The 12,391-nt window shown below is 35.4% G+C and overlaps 1 protein-coding gene across 3 annotated transcripts in view; it reads right to left on the reverse strand.

Annotated features, from left to right (window-relative positions):
* Nucleotides 1-12,391, reverse strand: part of WAC (WW domain containing adaptor with coiled-coil) — a 62,861-nt gene that overhangs the window by 35,876 nt on the left and 14,594 nt on the right. The window lies entirely within an intron of this gene.

The raw sequence follows: 12,391 nt of genomic DNA on the forward strand, positions 1-12,391 counted from the left end.
AGACGTATGCAGCTGGGACCATCACCATCCCTTTTTTTTTTTTTTTGGGGGGGGGGACATCTAAGCAAGGAGAAAAAAAGAAGTAACAACAAAACACACAAAAGCAGAGGGAAAGAGATCAGCTCAGCTATATTGCAAGAACAAAAACGCCAAGAGTTTAAGCAACAGGTTCAAAGGAGAACACAAAGTAAAATAAGAACAACTGCAGGAGATGAAAACAGACTGATCATGAGATTAGGTAAACAAAGACAAGGCTTTCAATTTTTAAAGGGAAACCAGCGTTCAAAATGGAATGGCAGCTAAATACTTTAAGTAGTGAGGTGTTTACCTGAGAGTTAATATACTACTTGAATAGCTGAATTTAAGCAGTTTTGCTCCAACATGAACTTTTAGAGGTTATATGTTAACCAAAACAATGTATCACATAAAGGTCTATCTCTTTTCAAATTAAAAAATTTCCTACTATCAACTATAAAAGACTACTGAAAGAGATAGACATTCATTTCTGACTAGGACAATGCTCCCAGATTTTACCCTTTTACCTTCTGAAAATAGAAATTAGAGCTCTGGGGGGAAAAGAAAGTAAAGGTGTTAACCATCTAGACTTGAAATTTAAAATCTCCAGCAAATTCAGGTCTTCCTTTGAAGTCTTGCCTTCTTTTCTGCCTTTTTATRTTTGACCCAAAATTAAATATGATGCCTAAAGGTTCTCCTGAAGGCTAAATCCACTGSAGAGTCAGGAGAAAATTGTAACTTCCTGTATTCTCACTGAGGTGTATCATTGCATCTGTATTCTCTAAGAAYTGCAGCCCAGGATACTTAACCTGCTCTTTTAACATCCCATATCCAAGTTTGACTACTGATCAGACATTCTATAAAGTGGAACAGAAAGTGCTCRATTTAAAACTTGCTTATGCACCCACACTATTAGGAAATACAAGCACACTGAAGTATGTTTCAGAAAACACAAAAACAAATTTTCAGCTTCACTTAAATGTGCAGTATTATGATAATAAGCTTTTTCAACAGAACAACATATGCTTATCACCGCATGAAACATCCAGAACTGGCCAATGTTATCTAGTAATGTTTGTCCCTGTAATTCAAAAATGAAATAAAAAGGTTTTCTTCTGAATATTCAGTATTAGTCTGCACAATGCCTATCTTACACATGTACAAAGGACAAACTGATGGGTGACAGAGATGCAATCTTATTTAAAATGTCCTGCTCTTAAGGTTTCCCATTCCTTGAAAAAYTGTAAGCAAATAAGAAAATTTTGTTGTTGTTGTTGTTTTTATCTGATTTCCTCTTCCTTGGTTATAGATGTTCATACAAATCATGTCAAACTAAGAAAAATAGTTTTGTAGACTACATTCCAAGAAAATAGAAAATATTCCAAATATGCCAACATTATGTCTTTTTTTTCCTCTACCTATTGAGGACAGTTTTTAAACACCTATGGGCATTATATTACAAACCACTAGCTTCGCATACTATGTAGCAATCTAGTTATGAAGTCAGAAGGATCTTAACAAGTGGCAAAAACTGAATCTTAAAGAGTATCTATAATAAGATACAGCAGTCCACCGTTACAGGTAGGGAATGAATCGAGCCACTAAAACAATTTTTACAAGTCTTCTGAAAGCTACRCATAGGATGACTAGATGAGAATCGTGTCATGGTGCAGCACGGGAGAGGTTATAATGCAATTTTTATGTTCAGTGCCTTGTGACTACACAAGTGTTGACGAAACTTGCATACAGCTTAGAAAAACAATCAATTACATAAACAAAGGTGTACACTCATATATTTAATACAAGGGATAAAAGCCAATTTGCACATGTATGAGTTATTGACAACCTAAAATTCTTCCTATGTGGTTTTGGTTAACATCCGTACGTCATTCACGTTAAAAATTTGAGAGTCCAGAAGAGAAGAAAGGAAAATGCGTAAGTCTTGACCACAAATAAAGCCTTTCAAAAGCAAGACAATTAGGCGTACRCTATCAGAAAATGTGCTCAGAGCCAGGTAAACTCAAAGTTATCACTTCAGCTTGTCAAAGCAATACTCAAAACATACCTGCTTGGTATACACATGAACAACAACAAATAATTGAGCTTGCACTGAATGATGTGGCCTTAGGTATTACACAGTTAGAAAACTCCAGAATTTTTTTTTAAATATATTTTTCACACACACATGCACTCAAACACCCTGACATGTATGCATGAATTACATTAAAATTACAACATAGTATCCCTCAAATAACCACATCAATCAAGTCTTGACTTTAAGATACCAATTATGGAATGAGGTAACTGTTAAATATTTACGTATTAATCATTCTGCTAATAGTCTATTTACTAGATCCTTCCCAAATCCTGCAAGAACAACATAATTATTAAATTTCTTCATATGTTGCTGTGGATTGCTTACAACTATAATGCAACTCTTCCACAGACATATTTGTCTGTTTCTACTAAGGTAGTATTATCTGCATTTTAAAGAGGAAAAACAAGACGAAAATTTACCAGACGGCTTTTTTAAAAGATTCTGTATCACTTCAACGYGTAAGAAAACACCAAAATCGTTAACTCACTTCAGTCCCCAAACACAGCTGTAGTCATCTGCAGTAATACTACACCTTGTTCAGCATAATGAAGACGTGGTTGGTGATTACAAACACCAGAGCAGTCTAAATATACAGCCAAACTGAATCTAGTCTAATGTACATTTTCCAAATATGCATTTTCCAAATATGAACAGAAGCCAACAATCTATTCATTCAAATAATAAAATCCTTCAGTGCTGATTCCATCCAACCCTTACATACAACCCTCAAGCTCACTGACCAGACTTCCAGCYTCCAAGCGGTCTGACAGCTCAGTATCTCCCCACCATTTCACATTGCTCCCTCACGGTCTGGTTCGCAGCCACAGCACTGAGTCACACAGCACCTCTAAGCATGTATCTGAGTGACTGCAGCAGTCACACCCACCTGCAGCTGGATTTGATAGCGGAAATGCCTATTGTGCAGCAGTTTCCCCGTCAGGGGCCACAGGGCCTTCTCCATACCGAGCTGCAGTCCTTTCAGCAGAACTCCTAGGCTGCTCCCACTTGAGCATGTCCCGAACCAGCGCTCCTGCTCTGCCCCAGCTGGCCTCATAAACAGTGCTCACAGCCACTCCAGCAATACTAACCGGCTCGGGTTGCCACAACTTTTACCTTTTCATTCCAGGCTTTTAGAAGAGCCATCCATAAATATATACCTTGATGGTGTGCAGGACAGTTACTGGCACAGATATCCTCTCCCCACCTCTCTCCATAATGCCATTTTATTTTATGGATCAYACTCCTTTACATTTGGATAAGTACCAAAACTTAAAGAGAATGAGCAAGAAGCCAAAATGATGTTTGCTATGGGAAGCTTCCAAGACTGAAGCAGATGATACCTCGGAAAACAACAGTTTTAGGCACTTCCAACACAACAATTAATGACTTARAGATCAGGTATAAGCAATAAAACTAGTATTGTGAAATCTCCCCACATTCTAAAACCTTGAAGCCTCAAGGAGGATGGGAAGGGAGAAAGAGGAGGGTAGAAATACGTATTTATCTGAAAGTCACCTAGAATTTCAACAACTCAGCCCAGCAAACCTTAAGAGCTCAGACTGCCAGGGAAAGCAGTTCAGAATCTTCAAAAAGCCACCACATTAAAAGGACATGTGGAGAGCAGTCTGCAAGTGGAGACCCTACGAAGGGGGACCTTTTCCCCTTAATTGTATGATAGCTTTCAAAATTAGCAGTGCCTAACAAGTATGAGAAGTAGATTGTAAAAAGTCTCAAAGATAGGATCACTGAGATTACTTCAAACCCCAGAAACAGGCCTGACATAAGATAGACAGCATTCTACCACCCCAGAGATGTTCCCTTAATAACAGCACTTCCCATCCATTCCTCTTGCAGTCATTCTTCTTGTTATCCCACTGTCTTTGACAAAGCAGGATTAAAAGAATTCTGTTATTTAAAATTATTAGCATAGCTTACAATTTAACAATTTTAAATAAACATCTTTGATGCACCACAGAATTTAYATTGTTTTATATTCTCCCAATTTAGTTAGAACTACTTGCAGACATGCCTTTTCTCAGCTTAGTCATTATTTTGGAAGCAGTTAAATCTGAAAAGGGCTATTCCTAACTGGAGCGGCCAACAATGGCATTGGTACTTTAGTTTTACCACATAAAACTAGTGGTGTAACTGCATCAGCAACGAACAATACGTCTTTTAGTACAGATCACAGTTAAGTTATTAAAACTATCTTCAAGTAACTTTCAAAGGAAAATCACATCTCCACTAACACGTGTCAATCAGCAGGAAGTAAATACTTAACGCCTACTACTGATCTGAGCTTCTGCTATGCCAAGATTCACTTTAACAAGGTATTTGTAAGTACTCTCCTGATGCAAATTGCTGAATCCAAGACAGTCTGAGCAGCAGTGAAGCTTCAACACTACTCCGGACTYGGAAAACAGACATTATAGAAAGTAAAATAGGAATGTTACATTCAGAAAGTCTTTCTCAGTAATTTTTGTATTTAATTGAAGCTTGTACTACCAGTGAAAAAACAATTTAACTCAATTAAGGAAAGCTGAGATTCCCACTTGAACAGACTTCTGTAATAAAAGCAACTATTTTCTTTCCCTTCCTCCCTCCCACCTTTCAAGTAAAAGCTGAACATCATTCCTTTCAAAATACTATACATCTATACTGGCAACAGTAGCAACCATTTGTAACCAGCTACACCCACCCTTTGACTTCTTAAAAGAAGAGTCAATTATACCACCATCCTATCAACACCTTCTTCTAGCATCCAGGTATCTTAGCTTAATTAAAGCTCATTTTAGCTCATAACATTATGCAGTATCATAAAACAAAATATGCAAATGATATGCACAAATAGGAACACAGACGCACTGAAGTCATCTTCAAAAGATAACCCGATAACCCAGTTCAGCAAACAGTATGAAAATCTATTTTTCTCCTTTCTGAACACACTTTCATTGAGAAATCAGATAGTAAAACAGATATACGCCTCCACTCACATTCAAGCTTTTAGCCAGGAACAAACAGTAATAYTGCAGTAGTTCCAGTAACTACTTAAGCTATTTAATTTTCAATAGCTACACATTAAAGTTATCTTTATACAGTCCAACAACATATGCAGTGCATGTTACATTCCCGTTTTGGTCAGAAAAATAACTAGCTAATATTTTAATTTTTCTTCTCTCTTTATGAAGTATCAATGCAGATTATACAAAGAGAAGTTTATAAAATACTCACCAGCTGGGCAGGAAGCACAAAAAAAAAATGCTTCTTAGCAATAACCAGTGTTATAAATGAAAATGGAAGAAAGTCCTTCCCTTAACTCCCTCCAGAGGTAACAGAGACTCAGAAAAGATTCTAGGATAAACTTCTATTCTCTGCTGCAGAAACCAGCATAAGAAAAGAAAAATTGGGCAGTTAAAAAAAAAAAAAAAAAAGGCAATTAAGTCAATTCTGCTAACTTATACTCCATAGCTAGTATTCTATGACTTCCCTTTTTTCTAGCTAATGGCATGCAATCAAGCTCATTAAACTCAAGTCAGTAACAGAACTTGAACTTCCTCAACAGAACAAATACTACTAAACTCAGAGACACTGATTATCTGTCAATAGAGGAAAATCTATCAGCAATTAGTTTGTGATAGTAATATTTTATGGAAATAACTAATTAAGGCTTTTTTAAAGAGTGAAAATGATGGAGCCTTATCCAGGTATGCATTAAAATRTCTAAAACGTATTTCAGTTTACTTTTTTTTAAAAAAAAAGAAAAAAAAACATAAATCTTTGTGCAGAACACTTTCTGAATTTCTGCACAAGGGAAGAAAAGTAGCAGCACAGTGAGAACACAACAGCCAAAGTCTTAGCAGTAACTGAACAGACCATCATGATCATTTTTATTTGCCACATGCTCAAGTAAAAAGACAAAACAATTTTACTTCAGTGTATTTGTATGCAGCCTGCTGTATTGAAATAAAATATGGCTGCTTTCCACAGGCAACTGGAATCATAAAAACTTGCCATTTTTCTAGTAGAGCAATGGCCTCAGAGAACACACCAACTGTGCAGTAACATCTTCCAGAAATTCGTAATACACTAAAGTTGAATGCACAGCACTCTGCCAAAGGAAAAAAAGAAAAAAAAAACCAGCCTGATCACTGTACTGCCCAATCTCATACTCACTGTTTCTCCTCACCCTCAAAATAAATCTGCTTTATACTACTCAATAAGTAATTCTATGAGCAAAAGAAATTAAAAAGTCTCATCTTCTTTCCTACGACCTCTCCTATCCAGGACAGCAGGCGTTATGCTGTTCTGTAATGTCTGGCTCACAGCAGTGAAAGTACGAGATTTCATCTTTTTCACCAGCTCTCTTTTGCACAAGATTTCAGAGAAATTAGTCCCAGACCTTAGTATAAATGACCAACAGTTGTACGTAAATGGAGTGGGACAATGGACTGACAAAGGATGCACAGGATACTGTAAGAATGTGGATTTCTTCAGAAAACAAGATTAAAAATAGTAATGAATTTCTAAAATGACAGTGTGAAACTGACACTTCAAGAAGGGCAGAAGCAGAAAAYCAAGTAAAGCCCAAGGCTTACATTGTTTTACTAATGAAACACTCCAAGAACTCCCAGATATTACTGATTAGTAAAAGGAAAAAGATGAGCCTAAGTTTTTATTTGAGGTATTGTATAATTTAACACCAGTTTTCCATCCTCTGCTTACATTTTTATTTCAAATGAGATCACTCCAATTTCACTTCATAATTTGAAGTTTAATTTTGGGGCAAACAGTACAAACCGTTCCAGGAAAAGGACCTATCCATTGAAAACAAAACAAAAGGCAGTAACTAAGACTCAACTTAAACCTCCATTTTGAGTTCTCACATAATAGTTCCATGATTTTCTACTCCAGTAGTTAACAGGCAAACTTACTTTTCCTAAGACTGTACTTTGCTTTGCATGGACACAACAGTTTGGGTTGTCATCACTGGCCAAATAGATATAAATATCACAATTATAAGTCTATCTTTGCCCAACCATCTCCTCCTAATCTGCTCCTTTCCTTGTTTTAGCTACAGTAAAATGGTTAGGAAGGTCTTTTTTGGTTTTTATTCCTCCTTCCTCCCCTACCCACCCCAACCTAAGCAAGAGAAGTCACTTTCCAAGTCACACGMAACTTAGAAAATGATCATGTCCACTGAACAAATTCTACTAAATCCAGTGAGATTCAGAAAGATCCATTCCTCAATTCTGCAAGTCATAACCTTGGAGAAAGAGCAAGGAAAGAAATAKGCATTTCTTATGCACTCCAGAAAAATATAAATAGGTATCAGAGAAGGGGAAAAGTCATAGTAGTTGTAGTAACTACTACAGCTAAAAACAAGTCAGCAGACAAAACTGACTGCACAGTATTTTTGCTATTTTTTTTCTGTTCCACTACCTGTGAGTTTACAAGTAGAACAGGGTTTCGTTAAGCTGCTTTGTGAAAACATAGGGAGTCCATCTCCACCTCAGGATGAAGAAAAAGAAGATAAACAATTGCAGTTTTCCACACACCATTTTGCAATAATTAAGAGGCTATCCATGAAGAGACAGAGTTCAGAGCAAGGGAACAGGAATAAAGAGCAAGAATAAGCAAAGAAAAGAGCAATTGCTGGAAAATGTGAATTCTCATATTCCCATTTTCCAAAGATGRCAGTATTTTTTCCTTATTTTAAATTAGGCTCATTCATGCTGCTCAATTCAGAGTACAGCAGATAACAGGTCGCCAAGTCTCCACGCAACCAAGTTATACAGATTTCAAAGATCTTTCTCTTGGACCAACTCAGAGTTGATAGACTTAAGATGGCTATCTACCAACTCAGAATTCAATCTACATTGCATGAAGGTTCAACTTTTTTTTGAGAAATCTAATTATATAGGTGCCACCTAGACTAAGACTGTGATCCAACAGACCACAACTGAATGGAATGCCAAAATGTAGGTGTGTAAATTCAGAGATACACGTATGTATACACACGTAAAAATATGATTGTGTGGTCCATTTGTGAGATCTTTTGCACCAAACTCTAAGAAGATGCCTTTACAAGAAAAATACGAGAATCTTCTGGCCCATCAGAAGTGTTCAGTTAGCATGCAATATACATTCCAATACCCCAAGGAAATGCCTAAACATGGAGGAAGAGCAAGAGTCAAGCTGGTTGAATTTTTATAAAACCTTTAATCTCTCTTCACAACTTCTTTGCATACTTATTGTTACATGGCGTTGTTGCCAGGCAATAGATATTCTATTAGTCAAAGGACAGCAGTTCCAGATATGACATATTTCTGTCATATAATAATAAGCACCTATGTGATCTACACAGTCAAGGACATCCCTTCTCTCTACCCACTTTAAAGGAAACTTAACTACAGCCCAGTATGCTAACAAATGCTTTGGCATGAACTCCATATTGAAGTGGGACCGGACAAAAAAAAAAAAAAAAAAAAAAAAAAGTTACAGTGTGTAACTACTACAAAGTCTTCTTTGGAAAAAAACAATCTCCTAGCCAGGAAATTACATATTCTAACAGAACTGAAATGTTCGTTATGTTCGTTTTAAGATTACTAAGAATTTTTTTCCTAAATGAAATCTATCAGGAGATACTCTGCAATATGAATTTCAAACAGCAATTACAGAGAAGGAATAAACTGTTTTAGCCATTGTGACTCCAGAAAAAGCAACAGCCAACTAACACCTAGTAAAGAAACAGAAGGATCTGTAGCAGAAATAGGAATACTCTCACTTAGGTAAAGATGGATCAATTATAGAAGTTTATCAGCTTTAATAACAAGCTAAATTAAAAGCTCAGCTGTACACAAAACTGAAAAGCCAATGGTAAACATTGAAGACTCTTAAATCACATTTATCAAGATTCTTTTAGGTGTTAAAGCAAACTACTATGTATCACTTATTATTCGAAACATATTGTTGCAAAGTGAATCTGGACTACCAGGCAAGCAGAAAATACAACATATGTAATATTAACCAATAACACTAAAATTTAGGAGTTGCATAAATGTTTACTAGAAGCCACATCAGATCWTTTTTTTTAATAAACCATGGTATTTGGTTTTCAAAGCACTAATTACACTTCTATTTTAATATTTAAACAGCCACAGGAGTCTTTCTTTCCCTTCATAAACTTCTGCTGGCCTTTTTTTTTTTTTTTTTTTTAAGCAGAAAAGCATCATATTGGCAGGTTTTTTGATATATCTCAACCATTAAAACAAAAACAGTCAATAGAAAGACTAATAATTTTATCAAAACCTATAAAAATGCTTGTATTTGAAACTGTTTACTTCTGAACAAATGTAATTAATAACATTTGAGACAATTTTCTTCTCCTGAAGAAAGACCACCTCCAATTGGCTTCCAAACTCTTCTAGTAAGAACATTTAAAAAACTCTAAAAGCTTTGTAAAGTAGATTAAGTAAACTGAAATAGTCTCACAATCTACAGGTTGAATTTAAAGAAGCTTCAGAATTACAGGTGGGCACCAAATTCCTCAGATCTACAAGTCTGCTATTCCTCTCTTCAGATTCTGAACAGCAAACGGAGAAAAGTGTTAGCAACCTCCTCAACACCACTTAACCTGTCCAAGGCACCTTACTTAAGAACAGCCAACTTATAATTAATATAAGCAATTTCACCCACAGAAAGTATGAAAAGGTACCACGAACTTCAGCAGTGCAAAGTCATATTCCTTACTCTCTAGCTCACGATCCCCAATCTTAATGTGTTAAACAAAAAGCAATCCCCGATTACAGCATCGCTGATGGAAGTAAATTCAGAAATCCGTTTAATCTTGTGTTACTTATAAATATGATCACATTTTTATTCATTGGAACCTCTCTCTTAAAAAAAAAAAAAAAAAAAGAAAAGAAAAAAGGTACTTGAGAATACAGCAAATCTATGCTTCCCCTCCTGATTGTAGTCCAGAAAACATTTACATCTCTCATACAGTGCAAAAGAGAGCACAAGAGAGGCTCTTCTGTCCTCAAGTATAGAGGAAAAGGCTTGTAAGTGTTAGGACATGCAATATAGGAGAACTGTTGAGCTGACAGCCAGAATTCTTACCAAGAACTAAAAATGATACTATCTTAACTCCAGTGCAGATACAGAATAAGGGCAACAGACCAAATTTTCCCCCTCCTAGTCATCCTCCCATCAACGAACCATGAAACACAAGTGAACAGCTCTCCCCTAAACAACATATTGTAATCTAATAGTAAGAGATTTAAGTTCTCTAACTGAAGTCTTATAGCACTACATGTAGGTACTATCCTATCTCAGGCAACACCACCACCATAAGTTAAAAAAAAAAAGTAAGTAAAGTTAAAAAAAAAAAAAATGTATCACTGGTTCATGTCTTTATGGGTAGGGGGGTAGAGATGGGGCTGTTGGAAGATTCAGGTTCCATGTCAACTGGGATAATCCAGTTAAAAGCATTCTTCCTTTATAGGTTTTAAGGGTGGAGGGACATGACCTATGAATACCGACAAGACTGGGCAGAAAACAAATCTGACACACTTTTCAAACTAGTGAGAGATCAAAACAGTAAGAAGAAAAAAACATTCAATAAAAGTTGCTACAAAAATGCTGAGTGAAAAAAAAAACACAAAAACTTTTTACATCTGAAAAGCACTTGCCAGTTATCACAACCAGCAGTTTCATGCCCTTTCAAGCCTTGTAACTAAAAACAAGAAGTCTTGCTTCTCCAGGAACAAGAAAAGACAGCTTAGAAATCATTCATCTAAAAATTAATATAAATAGTGTTAGGATTTTAATACTATTAGTGTTCAGCTGAATGTTTGGTATGGCTTAACAAAGGTATTGTGTAATCATGTTCCAAATATCTACAGCATGCTAAATGACTAATGTCCTCTCTTCATATTAAGTCATTCTTAAATACATACTTAAAATTCACTCAGTCATTCCTGAATTTTTCTTAATAGAGGAAAATACATCTCTCCATAAAAGCTAAATAACATTTAAAAACTGAAAATAGATTTTAAAATTTGCTGATTACCATTCTAGGTATCTCATTTTATTTCTTAGTTACATAAAATTCTCTAAGGATTATGAAGAAGAGGTTGCAATCACTAGAATAGTGTTTTGCTAGTAAAAAAAAGTGAATTTTACACCACTTGAATTTGAACAGCACTACTATTTTTCATATTAAACAAAGTATAAATAGCACTCTTTCAAAAGAAGATAGAGAATGTGAAAATGAGGTCTGTGTTAACCTGTCAGCTCTAAGTGCCTGAGTGAGCAACAAACTACTTATCTAAAAAATATCTAAACTCCTGCTGATGTTATTCAAGGGTGACACCTGACACGTAAAAACATATCATAATTCAGAATATAACTATATGAAAAAAAATACAACAGGAAAAACCAGTTAAAAGTGCATTATCTAATTTGTACAAAAGAGTTTACGCACAGATATGCATTATTTATAATTATTTTCCTTAATAAAAAGGGTTTTTCTTCACATCTGTGAGTAAATAGATATGTTTGAAACACATCAGTAAAAGAGATGAGGAGGACAGATCACAGATTTCCTTTCCCTGTTTTCATTGTGGTTAGATATGAATATTTTATAATTCTGTTACTCTGACACACTCCATAACAATCTACCTTTCTATGGAGAGAAAAATGTTGAGAAAGACTGACGCTTTGCAGGACATAAAATCATGTAGCATTAGAGTTTAGGAAATCATAGCAGACTCCACAACTAATCTGTTTTAACAGAGACTGAGCTGTAAATATTGCTTCTTGAAATATTTTCCGAAATCCTGACATGCCTTACATTTTCCTAAATATATCATAGTGATAGAAAATGTTTTTCCTCCCTCACCACCCCCAAAAAAACCCACTTTTTTGTTTTAATCTTACTAGTGACACTGAAATCCCTATAGTAAAAGATGTAACAGGCTTGAAGGCAGGAATGAAAAATTTTTGAAGCTTTTAACTATGCTGAGATCTTTTCTATAAATAAAATAAATTAAAAAAAAAAACCCAAAGCTCCAGTATTGGCAATTCATCACAACAACTTAGTCTGAATTCAGTATCATCTAATATTAACATGACCATTATTATAGATTTTATGTTTTCCTCTAACAAAAACACCGATCCTCAAGATTCCTTGACTAAGCAGATTTAAGAGCACTACTCTCAAAAGCAAAATCATTTAAATCGCTTCAAATCTTTAAGAGTTATAGAATATATGTAAAG

The sequence above is a fragment of the Rhea americana genome, unplaced genomic scaffold, assembly GCF_003343005.1.
Source record: "Rhea americana isolate MKP2758 unplaced genomic scaffold, rheAme1 scaffold_53, whole genome shotgun sequence".
In the NCBI taxonomy this organism is placed as follows: domain Eukaryota; kingdom Metazoa; phylum Chordata; class Aves; order Rheiformes; family Rheidae; genus Rhea; species Rhea americana.